Below are 19,600 nucleotides of genomic sequence, written 5' to 3' on the forward strand. Positions count from 1 at the left end.
GTCACGACATGAGGGTGCATGCACAGTTTTGTCACAGCGCCACCTAGTGTTCACGAGATTTTAAAAAATTGCTATTTTTGCTTATATCTAATGCTAACTTGATTTTAAAATTACGAATTTGAGGCTATATCTTCGCAAAAGTTTTGCACATTAATGTGCGTATTGCCAGTGGTTCAGTGGTTAGTGTAGATCAGGGATGGGCAACTGGCGGCCCGAGGGCCGCACACAGCCCGGGGTAAATTTTAATACGGCCCGCTGGACCATATTATACTTAATCAAATACTTTTAAAATTATGATTTTTGTATTAGGACTTAAAACCTCCCAACCAGGAGGGGGCGCTAGGTCCTGCGGATCGTCACAGTAAGCATAGTCCCGTGTTTGGGCTTATGTGAAGAAGAGGTCTTCACGGGGTCCGAAAACCCAAGGTCAGACCCAAGGCCGAGACCTGATAAGGTTCGGGTCTAAATGTTTCATGCGTGCCTTGGACACAGGTCGGGTACAATAATCGGGTCTCTGGTTATTTAAAATGAATGTGTTTTTGCCGAACGGACCCGAGAAGCCCTGAACTATGTGTGTTAATGTGTGTGTTAATGTCCTTTTCAAACCTCTCCTCTGTTTGCCAAGAGCGCTTAATTGTGACATTGTGTGGCTGGCGATAGGTAAATTTTCGTTGAGACAGACATGTCAGATCATTTTAAATGTACATTTTAGCGGTTACATTGGTGTCATCGTCATATAAACAAATGGAGCAGCTCGCCAAATTGGTTGCGAGCCCACCGGGGCTGCAGACTGCAGACTGCACACACGTCAGTTTACATTTGGGTCCAGTCGGGTTCAAAACAATGCCACTGGTTTGGGTGACGGATCGGACTCGAGCCAGATTTACTCTTAGATTTGAAAGGTAAAATACATTGTTATTAAAAATTTTATATATTTTGTTTTGAATGTATGTATTGTTTATTATTATTATTATGTATATTTATTTTAAATAATTTTGTTCTCTGAGGGCAGGATGAGAAACTCCTCTATACTAATTTAAAAGTGCCTTGTTTGTTACAGATGTTAAAGCAATGCAGTTAAGAAGTTTTATTTTAAAAATGCTTTGTCCACTGAAAATAAAGTTATGATTTAGAATTAGCATAGTTGCCAAGTTTAATAGTTAAAATCTTTAAAGACCGGTTCATTGTATAGTGTGGTTTTTTTAATTAAGAAAATTAAGAGTGATGTAAATTGTGCGTGTGGTTCTGGCCCCCTTGGTATAAATGAGAAAAATGCTGGCCCTCGTCCTTATCAAAGTTGCCCATCCCTGGTGTAGATTGTCTACGAATCTGTAGGTTGGTGGTTCAAACCCCAGCTCCACCTGACCAAGTGTTGAGGTGTCCATGAGCGAGACATCTAACCCCAACTGTTATATGTCATAAAAGTCACTGAGGGTGCATGGAACGGTTTGTCACAGGGCCACCTAGTTGTCACGAGATTTGAAAAGAAACTTTTTCTGCTTATAACTACTGCAAAATTTAGTCTAAAATCATGAAATTGCTATTGATAGATTCCTTGAGGCATGCCTTGAAGCAATCTCCTCCTACAGGGTTCGGTTGATTGGTTTGGATTTGGTACACACAATCTAGACTCTAGACAAAAAGTCATAAAACGATTTTGATAGACCAATCAGTTATTGTATAGCGCATCAACAAATATGATGTACGAGCACGCCGAAATGGATTTGAGGCTATATCTTCGCAAAAGTTTTGCACATTAATGGGCATATTTCCAGTGGTTCAGTGGTTAGTGTAAGTTATTTACAAATCGGAAGGTTGGTGGTTCAAACCCCAGCTCCACCTGACCAAGTGTTTAGGTATCTTTGAGCGAGACATCTACACCCCAACTGCTCCTGATGAGCTGCATGGGTGACACTGTATGAATAGGTGAATGTTTCACAACTTGTAAATGTCATTAACTGAGGGTGCATGGAATTTTTTGTTACAGCGGCTATTTCATTAGCGACATTTTTTGAATGCCCTTGTAAACTTTTCAGTGCCCCCTAGTGGTTAAGAGTTTTGAGGTTTTATCTCCAGATTGCTTTATTGTGTGTACACCATATTTGGTGGGTGTCATCACAATCATGACCTGAGGCACCATCTATTGTTTCGGTGCAGTGCCCCCAGTGGTCAAGTAATTTGAGGCTATATCTTAACATTGCTTAATCATATGTATATCAAATTTGGTGGGTGTCATCACAATCATGACCCGAGGCACCATCTATTGTTTCGGTGCAGAGCCACCTAGTAGTCTCAAGATTTAAAAAATTGCCATTTTTGCCTTAATCTACTGAAAACTTAGATCTAAAATCATGACAGTCATTACTGATACTTCATTCTGTGCCCTTTTTGGCTTGACCCCGGTATCGCTGCTTTGCAGCTATATTTGTGATTTGTATTTATACAGAATTAAGCATTTTTATTTTCTGAGCAACCGAGATGGTGCCCCTCGGGCAAGTTGGTGCCCTACATAGACAAATTATACAACATAGTCTATTTATAAAATAGACATAGCCCTACATAGGTACTCTGCGTATAGGCAGAGTTATTATCAATACATTTATACATTTGATTAATAATATAGTTGAGATATATTACAAATTTAGTGTTCCCCTAAGTATTGATCACAGTTAAATAAGGGTAAATGTACAGCCAATTATCGCGTGATAGCACCTTGAAGGGATTTATTTGCCATAACGCAACTGGCTGTACTGCAGGGGCGGATCTACCGGGGTGGCAGTTGCCACCCTAAAAAAAGCATTGCCACCCCATATGCCACCCCAGCGCTGGTATCCTAATATACATAATATATACCCGAGTAGGCTCTTTTAGCCAGAAAGGCAATGTTCTCTAGTGTGCATGTGTTTGGGGGTGGGAGACACATATCTGATGATGATTCGTGTGTGTGCGTCTTAGAGGAGGTGGGACAACCACATAGCTGATGATGATTGGCTTAATTTCCATCGTTAGCCAACCAGAGGCAGCAGAGTTCATTACCCGGTCAAAGACAAGCACGCACAGTCCAAGCAGAAAGTCTCAACAGTATAAAAAAAGTCTGCGCAGTCTTGCCAACTTGGTGACTTTGTCACTAGATTAAGAAACTTTTTAAGACCCCTTCAGCGACTTTATTAAAAAAGCGACCAGGACAAATCTAGCAATCTTTTCTAGCGTGGTTGGAGACTTTTGAAAACTGCTGTGAAAGCATGCATCGCCCTATCCAAGGCACTCACATGCAGCCCGGTTCTAGCGCTGCAGTCGCACAAACCCGCAACAACAGAGCGATGGCAAGTACAACGAGCTCAAAACAAAGGTAGCGGACGCAAACATAAAGTATAAAAATCACAAACGTTACTTTTCCATCGTTGAAGTGAAAGGCAAGAATGATTATGTAACGTGCAACTTATGCCCATGAAAAAAGAGTCTCTACACGTCTGTAGCAAGTAATTCTGATCTAATGAAGCACCTCACATTGTCACATGCTGCCAAAAAATTTGTGGTTTCTCTTTAGTGTCTCAAAGTGATTAAGTTGAGCATCACATCAGCAAATCAGAGTACTGAATACGGTCATGTTTTACAGATAAATGTTGCATTAAACTGTTGATTGTTTAATATTGCCTAGGTAGTTGTATAGGTATAGTTAGTTGCTTGGTAGTTAAAACAACTGAACTGCAGGTTTGTGTAAGTGTCACAGGACGGAGCGGACCACAGATGTTGCGAGTCACGCCCCTTCCTAGTTTTCTCCTCGAGGAGCTCCCAAAGACACCCCAATGACCAGACACAAGAGAGAAGATATGTATAATTAAAACAAGCTTTATTAATTTACTTAATAAAGATAATGGAATTCACAGGGCTTCGATGCAGATCGCCCTTACCGGATGTACATACAGGGGGTCAGATAGGGCAGATTTCGACCTCCACTTACTCTCCCAAGACTCACTTCAGCCTAGAGGCGGTCACTGACGACACAAGCACAGCATAGCACTGCAAACCTTCTCAAGTGTACACACTCACGACAAGGACATGGAATCACCCACTGCACTCCACACACTTTAGTGAAATAAGGTCACGACCATCGACTGACTGGGGTTTGTCCTGGAATTCACTGGCCGCTGACTTCGATGAAGATCGAGCTACAGCCGTCGCCATCTTGACACCCCTGTCTCTTCCTCTACTCGCGACTTCCGGCTCGCCCATAACTTTTTTTTTTTTTTTTTTTTTTTATATAGCGCTTTTCACAAAAGTCAATTGTTTCAAAGCAGCTTTACATAAATAGAAGCAGTGAAAAGCACAGAAAACGACAGATAGCACAACAGAATACATGATAGCATGAGCAGTTAAATTTGCTGCGGCTATGACTCAATATTATAATTGCACGTATTACTAAAGCAACGTATAGAAGAGGAAGCTAGGTAAAGCCCAAAAAGGCTGCCTCCCCGGGGTGAAAAACCCCCTAGGAGAAAAAAAAACCCCGGGCTTTTATCCGAGGAAAAATAAGTCCTAGGAGGGAAAAACCCTTGGGAGAACGGAAATGGAGATTTAGCGGAGATGAAGCGGTTCTGCCGGTGATCGTTGGTCAGGTATCAGCTGGGCATAACGTTGAAGGACGGCCAGTAGATTAGAGGTTTGCCGACTTTCACATCTACCGTGACTGGGTCTGTTTGTCTCGTCCTCGGGTCGAGGACGAGACAGGGAGAGAAAGAACAAAATCGTATTAGCGTAGCAGCCGTTCATATGTATTGAAGTGTCACACAGTGATGTGGTTTAACTCAGCTTAGTTCCAGACAGACTAAATATTGCGGCATAATTATGTTATCCACAGTTGAGGATTTAGCAAATTGGGGGCCCAATGTGAGGGTATATATGGTAAATAAGGGTCACCTTCCGATCTTTAAGAGAAAGTGAAACCTGACGACCCGTTTGACTAAGGCCTAAAGCCCCACTGTCGTCGTTAATGCAGGTTCAGTGGCAAACGGGTCTATATTGTATACCATTTACTCTCTTCCACGTTGGGCCGTTCACCTGCGAGGACTAGAACTCACAATATTTGCTGCGTGATTCACTCTCCCATAAGATGTAGCTTTCAAAGATGTTCAGAGGTACTTACAAGCACACACTAATACTCTCCTTTTGTCTCTTTCTCCTCCCAGTGGTCAGCTGAATCCTCTTTCCTTCGGTTTTCCTGACACCAGAAATCCTCCTTCGGAGACGCTTTTGGTGAGTATTCCTGTTGCACACACTCAGAACATATCACTTGTTTGCACACGTTGTTTCACACATCATCATTGAAAAGTATAAATACTCAGCCCAATCTCTTGTGTCCCTATATTCTTCTTCACCCAGTCACTCGTTATTCCTCCACCTTCACAATACTGCGCTCGCGCAGACACTCCACTTCCTCTCACCGGATCGGCTAGAACGAACTGCCTCGTTTGCAACTTCAGAAGCCCTTGATATCCTCCTCCGCTTCTCTCTGTTGTCCAATCCGTGATCGCCACATTCGCCTACCACACCTGTGCCTGATCAAACCTAATTTTCCCTCCCGGAGTTCCCGGAAGTGCCGGTGTTTGCACTTTACGGTCTGGGCGGAACCAATCTCCCACATCTTAGTTCCGCCCTCAGAAAGTCACCCCGTGACATCCTCCCCCGCCAATCCGTTCTAGGCACATTCACAGGGCTTCGTGGGATCACAGCCCATCCCCCAATCCACGGGGCTACGGGCACCGGCTCCTTAGGAGCCTCTTCTACGGGGCTAGGGTAGTTTGGACAGGGCTGGATCATGTTGCGATGCACCACTCGGTTCGGTCCAGCCTTCCCTTCGGGGCGGATCGTGTACACCGGTTGTCCAGGTCGCTGCTGGCCCTGAATTACATACAGATGTGGCCTTTAAAAACGCGCGTTTTCTCCCGCGGCATTCGCCAATTTGTCTCGCAGAGTCTCGCAGCATTCTGCAAGTGCTTTCGGCTACTTTCTCTTTTCCCTAAATGTGTTTCGCTTCACAGAATATCCACCAGGTGGTGCATAAAATCATTGTCATTGCCATTGTTTCCAGAAGTTAATAAGGGCATTGCTGAATATTTTACATTGCTACTGTATTAAAACAGCAAAGTGATATGTCAACCCCTTCTTGCCAGCATAACAGCGCATACAACTATTAAGATGTACATGCAATGCGAATTTATAGTAAGTGCAACAGAGAATTTAGTGTGAGCCTAAATGCGACTCTATTTACAATGAATATCTTAATTATTTGTGTTGTCGAATTTTGACACCGTTTCATTGTTTGTTCATAATATTTATAATTGTCAGTTTTTCTAAAAGTATCAATATTTTAAAGAGATTAATGTGGTATAAAAACGACATGTTTTAAAGTTAAAAATGTTGTAAAAAATATAGTAGTATTCTTATATTTTAAGAATAACAATATGATACATTTATACTGCGCTAAAATGCTTTACATGGAAAGAGGAATTCTTCTCAACCACTACCAATAAAGTTTAAAAATTATTCTTTAGAAAAAAGGCGTTTAAACCTGTACAGTTGGCATATGATATCTTTTTTATTTCGTTTTTACATATTTATATTTATAAAATCTTTAATAATAGGCTACCTTTCTTGCGCATATGCAGTCAGTGTTTCTACGTAATTCATAATTGTAAAAAATATTATTGTAAAATAGAATATCACTAAAACAATTTATTAAAGTAACTTAATAAAATGTCTTAATGTCACTTATGTGTTTTTTTAGTTGGTCAAACCAAAATAATTGACTAGAAATAGAACAGATATTTGTATCTATAATGATATGGGGTTATTATTAAGACGTTGGTTACTCTAATAAAATAGCGAACAGAGAACTGTGCCTTTTGCGGACGAAAAACACCTCCGAAATGTTGAGTTTATGAATATTTACACTTACAATATGTACTTTGTGAAATTTGTGTGTAAAATAATCAATTTTATAACATGTGGCTGTAGAGACAAACACGCCGCATCGCCTTCCAGATATCTTACCCGTTCGCATGCAACACTTTTCAAAACTTATTTATATTAAATCTAATTAATAATTATAAATTATGACATGAGAAAATTAGAAGTGTGCAAAAGAGCACAGTTCAGATATTGTTAATTAAAGCGGTTTTATACACCTTTCTGCCTTGTTTAAATTAACAAGCATTTTATTTGCCACTGTCAACACGTTTTGTGATTGATTTAATGATTTATTACAGAAACTTCTATGAGGCAAAACTATTGTACTAAGCATCTTTATATATATATATATATATATATATATATATATATATATATATATATATATATATAAAAAATATATTAGTATTCTTATATATTAAGAATAACAACATGATAAATTTATATTGCGCTAAAATGCGTTACATATGAAAGAGGAATTATTCTCAAACACCACGGCACCACCAATAAAGTTTTAACATTATTCTTTAGAAAAACGCCTCCGAGTTTATGAATATTTACACTTACAATATATACTTTGTGAAATGTGTGTTTAAAATAATAAATTTCATAACTGTAAAGACAAACACGCCGCATTGCATGATTTTATAAATACCGAGGTCCATAAAAGTATTTTCTAGGGCATGCACCCCAGGAAAAAAAGCTTCTTATTTCCCTGCTCTACATATATGAATTTTAATACATCAGAAAACCAAAGAATCAAATACCTATAGATTTCAAACCATGTCAGGATGCAGAAGACTTGTGTTGCACTGTAAAAAATTACCGTTAATTTACGGCCTAATTTTACGGTACTGAACTGTTTTATAAATTTACAGTTTCTTGCCGTAAATGGTTGCATGAGTGGTGAGCGTGGGGGAGGAACTGCACTGAAATTACTGAGTGGTATGTGTTGGCCACTTATTAATATGCATTTTATGTCTGGACTTGTATTATAAAGACTGAATAATTTTGAAACGTCATCAGTAGATGGCCAAGTACTGTTCCAATTCAAAGTTAACTTCTAGCAAAGAACAGTTAAAATCCTAGATGTGTTCCTACATCATACCTTTAATCGGGGACCCTTATGAAAATTAACCATGTTGTCTTGCTTTATTGATTGGCAAAACATGGTTTTACTACAGTAAACAAAAAATAATAATATTGAGGACACACTCCACGATAATGAAACCTTTAGTTTGATTAAAAGTCGATTAATATTTCTGTTTTATTAAATAAATATTCTATGTTGGCTCTAAACAGGCAACTTTCTTTCTTGGAAGCAGCACTGGAAGAAGCACTTTACTTTCATCTTTTATATCTTTATTTACTTTTATTATGTTATTATTGGCGGAGGCGCGTAAGGCGCGTGTCCGTATACCGAATGCTTTGATCACGTGATTATTCAAACCAGGAGACGCGCAATCTGGATTAACCGCTGTCCTCCTTAGACGAGTGTTTCGGTGGTATTATGAGGTAAGTTTCTTTACATTCGTGGTTACTTTACTGAAATTAGTTCACAGTGATGTTTATTCAGTTGTCAGTGTATTTCGATATGTCTAATATAATAAACCTTGATGTTGACCGTTGGTTCGTGTCGTTCGAGCGCTGAGTGGGGTGAGCTGAGCTCGGCGCAGCTGTGAGCTAATGGAGATCTTTTATTTGTCTTTATATCTTCTATAAAAATGTGTTATGCATGTTCTTAAAAGTATTTAACATAGTTAAGTTAATTATAACGCAAGTTTTCTCCAAGTATTGCAATGTGGGCTTAGTTCAGCTCCCGCCTAGATTGACTTAGCTCGTGAGTTTACGTTAGTGGAGATCTTTTAACTTATTTGTTTTTTTTATCTTTTAAAAAAATGTGTTGTGCTTGTTGTTAAATGTATTTGACATCGTTTAGTTAATTATAACGCAGGTTAACTACAAGTATTGCAATATGGGATTTGTTCAACAGGTCCCTCTTATGAAAAACAATGTTACCGTTTTACAGTAAACTTAAACGAGTTAAAGGCCATTCTGAATTAATAACTGTCGTATATTTATGGTTACTTCTTTCAGATCCCTTTCTTGGTGTGTCTTGATGTTTTATATTGGCTAAAGACAAGAGTAAGTATTACTTGGTTTATATTTGCACAGCCACCAGAATCAAACACAAGTCAAGTGCTCAAAAGTGAAATAGCATGTTGGTCTTTATAATGCAATGGATAAATGAAATTGCAATAACTAATGAAATAGTCAGACCACACTTTGACTTGATGTACAGTATGAGCGAAGTCAGAACACAGCTCATTCACACAAATCAAATCACTTTCAAACTTAAAGGGATAGTTCACGCAAAAATAAACATTATGTTATCATTTACTCAGACTCATGTTGTTCAATTTTGAGAAGCTTGATAAATATGGACGCAGGTGTCTAACTTGATATTAACTTCAGTTTTTACCTTTCCTAACAGTATGTCTGCAAATGCTGGTTCCATGTCACATGGCTTATTCGAGACTAGATCTACAAAAAAACACTCCAGGTGAGTCGTCATCATCATGAGAAATGTGCTCACTGCGATGTTTAATAGCAGGTAGCGAAACAACTTCATAGGTGCATACCACCACCTACTGTATTGGGAGCCCCATATAGTGTATATGTGCCCTCATGCTGTGCACCCGATACAGTAGGGGGCAAACATTAAACATTAGATGAATAAGAAGGTAATGTGAATGCGCGTATTGCTCTGGGGATAGTGTTGTATTATGGCACTTTTCCATTGCATAGTACTCCACGGTTTAGTTTAGTTTGGGTCGGGTCATCTCATCTCACTTTGGTGTGGTTAGCTTTTCCATCGAGTTTAGTAACACTTCGGAGTGGGAGGGATTATAGGCGTGTCGTTATATTTGCGCTACTTACTGCTGTGACATCATACAAGTGAGAGCGTCGCTGTACATTCCCATACATTTATTTATTTCTCAGTCCACCACAAAATTAAAATTGGCCACCACAAATAGATGTTTGCACATCGCGATTATCACTACCTATGTCTCACATGACAGTTTCTGTATAAACACCCGACTCGTGGCGTCAGTCGAATGCGCTGCGCTGAGCCTCATTGAAGTTGCATTTAAGCATATATAATGCTGACGTGCTCATGTTTTCGCGTCACGTTTGGTATCAGCTCGGGTTGCTTGGAACCCCAACCGAGGTGGTACGAAAAAAGTATCGGGTACTACGCACTGCACCCAGTGGAAAAGCTCCCAAAAGTAAGCTGACCCGACCCAAACTAAACCAAACCGTGGGGTACTATGCAATGGAAAAGTGCCATTTGAGGTTAAAAAAATTATATAAATACTGTTCGGTTATTCACACAAACCAATTGTTTCATTTCTTAGTATATGAATGTGTTGTCATAAGCCACATGGTTTAATTTGTATTTGTCTGTGCATGTTCTTTTTTCTCTATCAGATTTTGTTACCATCAGCTTGCATTATACAACTGACAGACTGAAACGGTTGGACTCAAAAATCTACATTTGTGTTCCACTGGAGAAACAAAGTCACCTACATCTTGGATGGCCTGGGGGTAAGCTGATAAACATAAAAATAATTTTAAGATGAACTATAGCTTTAACTTCGAGCCGATGCTAGAGTTATTTAAGTAAATGTCCAGGGATCAGGGAACATTTTCTGACTTTTAACCCCAAAAAAGTGCATTCATCCTTCACAGAGGTAATCCACACGGCTCCAATAGGTTAATAAAGGTCTTCTGGGGTAATGGTTATGATTGTGTAAGAAATATATTTTAAACTTTATAAACTGTATTAACTAGCTTCCGGTAACGGCACCATCTTGGACTCACATGATTCACACGAGTTTTAACGTAGTGAGCACTCGTTGACATGGGTATGTTGTGCAGTTACTCTTGAGTCCAAGATGGCATCATTACCGGAATCACTTAGGGTGTACTCACTTTTGCACTCACGAAGGAATATATTTTGAGTTATGTTTGTAAACAAACCGTTCATGAGCCCCACTCACTTCCATAGTAGGAAACAAGAATACTATGGAAGTGAATGGGGCTCATGAACGGTTTGTCTACAAACATTTCTCAAAATATATTCCTTCATGTTCATCGGAACAAAAATATTTAATCAGGTTTGTAACAACATAAGCGTGAGTAAATGATGAGAGACACACTATTACTGCCACGTGTAGTGTTAAATTTACTTTAAACACACTGCTTACAAAGTTTTTTTTAATGTTTATCTTTCAGACTACCTGACCTGTTCCTGTTAAGAGCTAGTCACTTTTTGTGGAATGTTCCTGGCCCATTTTTCCCAAGTTTTTACAAAAGTTTTTTCAATGACCTCAAAATTGATGTGTAAAAATTATAATAAACTTGAATTTGTTTAAATATTGTCTATAGACTGGGTTATTTTTGCACAAACCTATTTGGTAATTTTATGGTTCCTCATCTTATCTTTGCCATTCTAATATTTAATTACAAAGCAGCAATTTAGAATACGGTAATTAAACAGTAGGATTACAGTATGCAGCTGGAAACCCTGCTGCCAGTATTTTACCGTAAATTTAAAGAACAACCGTAATTTAGAATACGGTAATGAAACCGTAGGATTACGGTACACCGCTAAAACAGGCTTGCGGTATTTTACAATTAATTTACAGAACAGCCGTAATTTAGAATACGGTAATGAAACCGTAAAATTACGGTTATCTGCTGGAACCCCAGCTGCCAGTACTTTACCGTAAAATTACAGCGAAATTTTTTACAGTGTGGTCATTAGGAATACATTGTAATAATTACCTATTTTACCATCCTGGGCACACTGCTGCACACTTTCTCTTCTTTTGTTATTTATTTAACTTATGACTTCAACAGGTACTGTTTATTAGGCTTTAAGACTGAATGCAATAAAATGTTCAAGCCAAAATATGAACATTTAAACTACGTGCACGCGCGCTACGGGTGGATGAAGCGTTGTACCACGCACGTGATGCATCGCGTTTTCAAGTTCAAGCTTAGCAGAAGTCCAGTGCAACACAGTGAATCTTATCATTATACAGTAAAAAACATATCTTCAAGAATTAAAGGGTGGTGTTGAAATTTTGTTAATAAACACGCTGAATAACGGAAAGTGAATTACTGGAGGGAGAGAAAGCAGCGCATTAAATTTGGACACCCATATGTGCTCAGCTGGAGTAATGTTTCTTGTCCTGTCACCTTGACAGTCACTGTGGTTTTATATTGCTCGTCATTAAACTGCTGTATAATAGTCAGCGTTTGATTGCTTACATCTTTCTTGCACTTCCACTAACTGCGCATCTGACCTCTGTGTTGCACCTCTGTCTGCCTGGTTTGATTTTATTGGTCATCTCGGTTTCATTTTGACTTCATCTTACGTAATAGACCCTTTAACTGTTTGTACATAATGACATGGCACCGTATGCGTGCGCATTTAGGCAACGGAGGTATGGCAAGAATCAGCAGTGAAGCAACCTACCCATTTCACAAAAAATTCACACGGCCGCGCCGCTCTCAGAAAACCTGCATCTATGAAAAAAATGTGCACCATCTGCATGCAGAGTGCACACGCGCTGCCTGCACGACATCCAATCACTGCAGTCCCAGGTTGGTTTGGATGTTGGGACCGTACCAGCAGTACAGCTCAGCAGTGGTGTAGTCTACTAGGAATTGTGAAGGATTTCCGTATACCCGCTAAAAATAGCGTGAGGATGCGTAACATGGTTTTGTGACATTTTAAATTTTTAGTCATAGTGAAGCACTGACCATTAGCATGCTACACTTGCTACTTTAGTGGGTTGAAATGCATATATATTTGGTGTGTTTGACTTTCTGCCGAACTGCGCGATCCAATCGGCATATGAAATTACTATAGCGGCGCGAAAGTGACTGGGGAGCAGACTGGTGTGGCGCTACAAAAACCCACAGCCGAGTGACAGAAAAGTACCGCGAGAGCGATTCCAGTTATCACGTGGAGAAATCCGCTTTGAATCGCTCTCGCGGTACTTTGACATCACCCAGAGGTCTGCTTAGTGCAAATTAAGTCTAACCGGCTTTGACTTTTGACTCGACTTGGGACTTGCCTCATCTTTGACTCGGGACTCGAGGTCAAAGACTTACTTGTGACTTGCATAACAATGACTTTGTCCCACCTCTGCTTATTAGATGTCACATGCCGATCGGTCTGCGCGGCGCAGCAAGAAGCCACACGAGCGCTGAGCGTTGAGTCAAATTATAAGACGAGAAAATGACCGAGGTCTGGTCAGGGAATTAACCCAACACAAAAGTGAAAATGATAGCAATGACTCTATAGATAAGATCTATAGACATGCACATCAGTGTTTTATTTGTCTGGAGAAAAGGACAATTTGATATCCAAAATAGTGTCCACCACAATACTTACTCTATCATTATACTCAAATAAGTAGGGCCTACATGCACTGCTATCAAACGTGATGTTTTTTTGGTGTTTGTTGTAATCTGGAACTTGGTGTATTTCAAATGTGTTTGTTAAGTGTCTCCACATGAAAACGGAATTCCCTCCCCCAGCACAGTCCTGCAATGAGAACCAGAAAAACTGGTTTCTAACCATTTTATTTACATGTGAATAGTGAGAGCACCCCCTCAGGAGCTGTAGCAGGGTTTGTGCGGGGTCTTTATAAGCTTAAGCTAGGACTAAGCCTTAGTTTAAATAGGAAATAGAACTAGCTCCGCCTCCTCGGGTCCACAACACACATTGCCGGAGCTCCGGTCCGTCTCCTTCAGCAACAGGGTTTGGCTGAAGGTCTTGGTCCTTCGTCTGACTGGAGTGCGCGTGACAGAGGAGAGGAGACAGAGGGCCAACTTCCGGTTTGTGACGTCACGCTGAACAGATCCTGCATCGTAGCTCCGTCGAGTTCATCATCTAAAAGCTTCTTTTTACCATCTTATTCCTATTTATATAATATAACTTATTAGTTTTACATAGGAATACTTTACCATGACGATTATTGAGCAGTACTACCACGTGAAACTATTTATCACTAATAAACACCCAGTGTTAGCTTATAGCCCAATAGCATCCACACGGTGGAGGCTGAAGCTAGCTTTTTCCGATCTAATGGCGGATTCATCTGATATATGCTTTTCTGACCTATCCTCACCTGAGCGGGAAGCTGTGGAGGAGTTGTTTCCCGGTTTTAGCAGATCCAAGGCGAGGTACAGCGCCCACTTCACCCTGCCTTCCGACGTCCACAAGCGAGCAACAAAAAAAAGCTGTGGAGGAACCGCTGCCCGGCCTTCGCAGATTCAGCAAGCCAAACATCACCCTGGACCCAGACGTTCGCAGGCGACCGAGGCGTGTCACAACCGAACACCCCACGCGATGCAGCTCCGGGGACCGCGTTCGGGTAAACGAAGACGCCATCGCCCAGCATGAAAGCGGTAAGACTCCGCTTGTTATTGTTACATGTACTACTTGCCACATGTATAGTTTAGCTTCTGCTGTTAGCATAGAGGGGTTTACATGCACTAAGTGTATTGAAGTATTAAGGTTAACTGAGAAGGTTGCTGAACTAGAATTGCGCATCCGAACGCTAGTTGAGGATAGCAAAACTGCTAATGTTACGGTCGCAAATAATCTATCGAGCGAAAAGACTAATGGCTCGGTTCCGACATCAGATGCTAATATAAATATTACAAATACTGTATCGAGCGCGCATAGTGTTTATCAAAATACACATGGCTCGGTTCCGTCATCAGAGTCAAGTCGGCGGTCAAACTGGGTGACTGTTAGGCGGCATAGTCATATAAGGCGTCCTTCTAAGACCCATAACGTAACGACAATTTCTAACAGATTCGATCCCCTAAGGAGTATACCAGCTGAAACACCTTTTAAAAGTGCCCTGGTCATTGGAGATTCTATACTCAGGAACACTAACATTGAGGCACCAAACACCATAGTCGACTGTATACCGGGAGCCAGAACGTCTGACATTAGATCCAAACTTAAAGTGCTGGCTAATGCTAAGCGGAAGTTTTCTAAGATTGTTATTCACGCCGGCACGAATGACACTAGGCTCCGCCAGTCGGAAATCACCAAAGATAATATTAAGGAGATGTGTGAAATTGCAAAAACAATGTCAGACAATGTAATATGCTCTGGTCCCCTCCCCGCCTACCGGGGAGATGAAACACATAGTAGATTAGTGTCTCTCAATGGATGGATGTCAAAGTGGTGCCCTCAGCATAACGTAGGGTTTATAGACAATTGGAAGCATTTCTGGGGAAGACCATTTCTCCTAACCCGAGATGGCCTTCATCCGTCATCGGAAGGAAGTGCTATACTCACTAAAAAGCTGATCAATAGTCTTAATTCTGATATAGTCTGACTATCCAGGGCCCAGGTCAGGAAACAGACGGATCGGCTTAACCGTCCATCTGTTAGCTGCCGTGATATGTCAAGACCACTTATATCCCAGCACTTCGAGTCAATCTTACCGAAATATCAGCACATTTCAACTGTATCTGTTCCCCGAACAAATAAATACAGGGCACAGCTTGTTACATCTGGTACAAATCTGATTCAAATAAAATTAGAAAACAATACATTAACAGATGAATCTCGAATGTTAAAATTCGGCCTTCTTAACATTAGATCGCTTACCAATAAAGAACCTATTGTCAATTAAATAATTACAGACCAAAACTTAGATGTACTCTGTTTAACAGAAACCTGGCTTAAAGCAGACGACTACATTAGTTTAAATGAATCCACCCCACAAGACTATTATTATAAACACGAACCTCGATTAAAGGGGAGAGGGGGTGGTGTAGCTACAATATACAACACAATTTTTAAAGTAAACCAAAAATCTGAGCTAAAATTTAAATCATTTGAAGTAATGTTGTTAAATATGGAAATAACTGATCGTAACCACAAACAGCTTTCTTTTGCTTTAGCGACAATCTATAGACCACCGGGCCACCATGCAGATTTCCTTAATGAAATAGCAGATTTCCTATCTGAGCTTGTAGTCACTGTAGATCAGTGTTGGGAACGTTACTTTAAAAAAGTAATTAGTTATAGTTACTAATTACTTCTCAAAAATAGTAACTGAGTTAGTAACTGCGTTACATTATTATAAAAGTAATTAATTACCAGGAAAAGTAATTATTGCGTTACTTAAAAAAATCTAATATTTCAAATAACTTGAATACCCCTTACAAATTCAATATGTTAAATGACTAAAATGAATACTAAAGAGAAATCACCAATTTTTTGGCAGCATGTGACGATTTGAGGTGCTTTATTAGATCAGAATTACTTGCCACAGACGTGGAGAGACTTTTTCTTCATGGGCATAAGTTGCACATTACACAAACATTCTTGCGTTTCACATCAAAAATGGAAAAGTAGTGCTTTATACTTCGTGTTTGCGATCGCTACCTTTGAGCTTGTTGTACTTGCCATCACCCTGTCGCCTGTGTTTTCCGAGTGATTGATGCGCGATGACCGGGCTGCATGTCAGTGCTTTGAGATGGGGCACAGCAGCAGCACGCACCGCTGCTCGTTGAGAAGAGAAAAACGACGCGCATTTTCATGTCAGTCTACAAATGTCTCCAACCACGTCAGAAAAGATCGCTAGATTAGTCCTATAAAGTCGCTAAAGTGATAGAAAGTTCCTAAATCTAGCGACAAAGTGACTCAGTTGCTCTACACTGCTCGCTCGCTCAGACTCGGACTGTGCGAGTGGGCGTGCCTGTTTGTGAACTCTGCCTCTGGTTGGCTAACGTTGGAAACTAAGCCAATCACCATCAGCTATGTGGTTCTCCCACCCCCTCTAACACAGAGACACACCAATCATTATGTTTCTCCTAACACACACACAAGAGAACAACAGTGTTTGGCTGAGAGAGTGAGCATACGCGGCTGAAAATCACTTCAGTGAGATCAATTTTAGTAACGCGCAGCATTTTAATGTCAGTAACGATAACGGCGTTATAACGGGGGAAACAGTAATTTATTTGATTACTCGTTACTGAAAAAAATAACGCAGTTACTAACGCCAATTACTTATAACGCCGTTATTCCCATCACTGCTGTAGATAAAGCTCTTATTGTTGGTGATTTTAATGTCCATGTGGACAACCCAAAAGACGCGTTAGGACGTGCGTTTATAGATGTTCTAAATTCTCTCAATATTAGACAAAACGTAACAGGGCCAACGCATACTCGTAATCACACATTAGACTTAATTCTGTCACTCGGACTCAATATTAATGACGTCGAAATATCACCTCAGAGTGATGCAGTTTCTGCATGGAAACAGAGTGTTAAACACTACAGACAGGCTATTAAAACCGCCAGATCTACATATCTTAGCAAGCTTATAAATGAGAATCATAATAACCCTCGTTTCCTCTTTAGCACAGTTGCGAAACTGACTAGAAACAAAGAACAAACAGAAACCAATAGTAAACTTCAACACAATAGTAACGACTTCATGAACTTCTTTTCTAACAAAATTTCGGCTATTAGGGAAAACATCGTAGCTACCCAGGCAGCCACCACTCTACCCATTAGTTCACTTAACACTAGACTACCATACGAACATCTTGATTCATTTAAACCTACTACAATAGATGAGCTCTCTAAACTAGTCACATCATCCAAATCATCGTCCTGTATATTAGACCCCGTTCCCACAAAACTTCTTAAAGAAGTATTCCCTGTAGTGTCAACCCCGGTTCTAAACATCTTTAACTCATCGCTAGAAATAGGATACGTTCCAGCAGCTTTCAAACTAGCAGTTATTAAACCGCTGATTAAAAAACCACAGCTTGACCAAGGAGAACTTAATAACTTTAGACCAAACTTTCTTAAGCTCAACTCCAATAAGACAGAGGTACTTATTATTGAACCAAATCGCTACAAACATAATATGTCAGATTACAAATTGCACATAGATGGCTGTACTGTGGTGCCATCTTCCACGGTTAGGAACTTAAGTGTGATGTTCGACAGCAACTTATCCTTTGATAGTCATATCGCCAACGTCTGCCGCACAGCATTCTTCCATCTTAGAAATATCTCAAAAATACGCCATATGCTGTCTACATCTGACGCAGAGAAGCTTATTCATGCTTTTATGACCTCTAGAATAGACTATTGTAACTCGCTACTCGGGGGATGCCATTCAAATCAGATCAACAAGCTTCAGCTAGTTCAAAACGCTTCTGCAAGGGTACTTACTCGATCTAAGAAGTATGACCACATAAGCCCAATTCTGGCATCTTTACACTGGCTACCAGTTAAATATCGCATCCAATTTAAAATATCACTAATCACCTACAAAGCTTTTTGATTATCCCTAGACTATCAAAAGTGTCTAAAAGTGGAAGATCCTTTTCCTACTTGCATTATATAGTTTGCTACCGTTTGCCACTGAACCTGCATTAACGACGACAGTGGGGCTTCCGGCCTTAGTCAAACGGTTTGGCACGTATGGTCGGGTTGCGATTTTGGTGCTTTCGTGTGTCTTGTGAATAGTATGCCATACAGACCCGTTTGCCACTGAACCTGCATTAACGACGACAGTGGGGCCTCCAGCCTTAGTCAAACGGGTTGGTATGTATGGTCGGGTTGCGTTTTTCGTGCTTTCGTGTGTCTTGTGAATAGTATGCCATACATACCCGTTTGCCACTGAACCTGCATTAACGACGACAGTGGGGCCTCCAGCCTTAGTCAAACGGGTTGGCACGTATGGTCGGGTTGCGATTTTGGCGCTATCGTAAGTCTTATGAATAGTATGCCATACAGACCCGTTTGCCACTGAACCTGCATTAACGACGACAGTGGGGCCTCCAGCCTTAGTCAAACGGGTTGGTATGTATGGTCGGGTTGCGTTTTTCGCGCTTTCGTGTGTCTTGTGAATAGTATGCCATACAGACCCGTTTGCCACTGAACCTGCATTAACGACGACAGTGGGGCCTCTCAGCCTTAGTCAAACGGGTTGGCACGTATGGTCGGGTTGCGATTTTGGCGCTATCGTAAGTCTTATGAATAGTATGCCATACAGACCCGTTTGCCACTGAACCTGCATTAACGACGACAGTGGGGCTTCCGGCCTTAGTCAAACGGGTTAACACGTATGGTCGGGTTGCGATGTTTTTGGCGTTTTCTCCTGGTCCTGTAAATGGTATACAATATAGACCCGTTTGCCACTGAACCTGTATTAACGACGACAGTGGGGCTTTAGGCCTTAGTCAAACGGGTCGTCAGGTTTCATTTTCTCTTAAAGATCGGAAGGTGACCCTTATTTACCATATATACCCTCGCATTGGGCCCCCAATTTGCTAAATCCTCAACTATGGATAACATAATTATGCCGCAATATTTAGTCTGTCTGGAACTAAGCTGAGTTAAACCACATCACTGTGTGACACTTCAATACATATGAACGGCCGCTACGCTAATACGATTTTGTTTTTCTCTCCCTGTCTCGTCCTCGACCCGAGGACGAGACAAACAGACCCAGTCCCGGTAGATGTGAAAGTCGGCACACCTCTGATCTACTGGCTGTCC

The 19,600-nt window shown here is 40.5% G+C and overlaps 1 protein-coding gene and 1 long non-coding RNA gene across 3 annotated transcripts in view; one reads left to right on the forward strand and one right to left on the reverse strand.

Annotated features, from left to right (window-relative positions):
* Positions 1 to 19,600, reverse strand: part of LOC135758142 (A-type voltage-gated potassium channel KCND3-like) — a 316,405-nt gene that overhangs the window by 102,085 nt on the left and 194,720 nt on the right. The window lies entirely within an intron of this gene.
* On the forward strand, positions 8,291 to 11,409 carry LOC135758145 (uncharacterized). Of its 2 annotated transcripts, XR_010536449.2 has the most exons (5): positions 8,291 to 8,481; positions 9,064 to 9,111; positions 9,461 to 9,529; positions 10,459 to 10,575; positions 11,266 to 11,409. It is a non-coding gene; the product is annotated as an uncharacterized lncRNA (long non-coding RNA). The 2 variants fall into 2 exon arrangements; XR_010536448.2 differs by lacking the exon at positions 8,291 to 8,481 and having other exon boundaries at positions 9,003 to 9,111.

This window comes from Paramisgurnus dabryanus, chromosome 14 (genome assembly GCF_030506205.2).
Source record: "Paramisgurnus dabryanus chromosome 14, PD_genome_1.1, whole genome shotgun sequence".
Taxonomy (NCBI): domain Eukaryota; kingdom Metazoa; phylum Chordata; class Actinopteri; order Cypriniformes; family Cobitidae; genus Paramisgurnus; species Paramisgurnus dabryanus.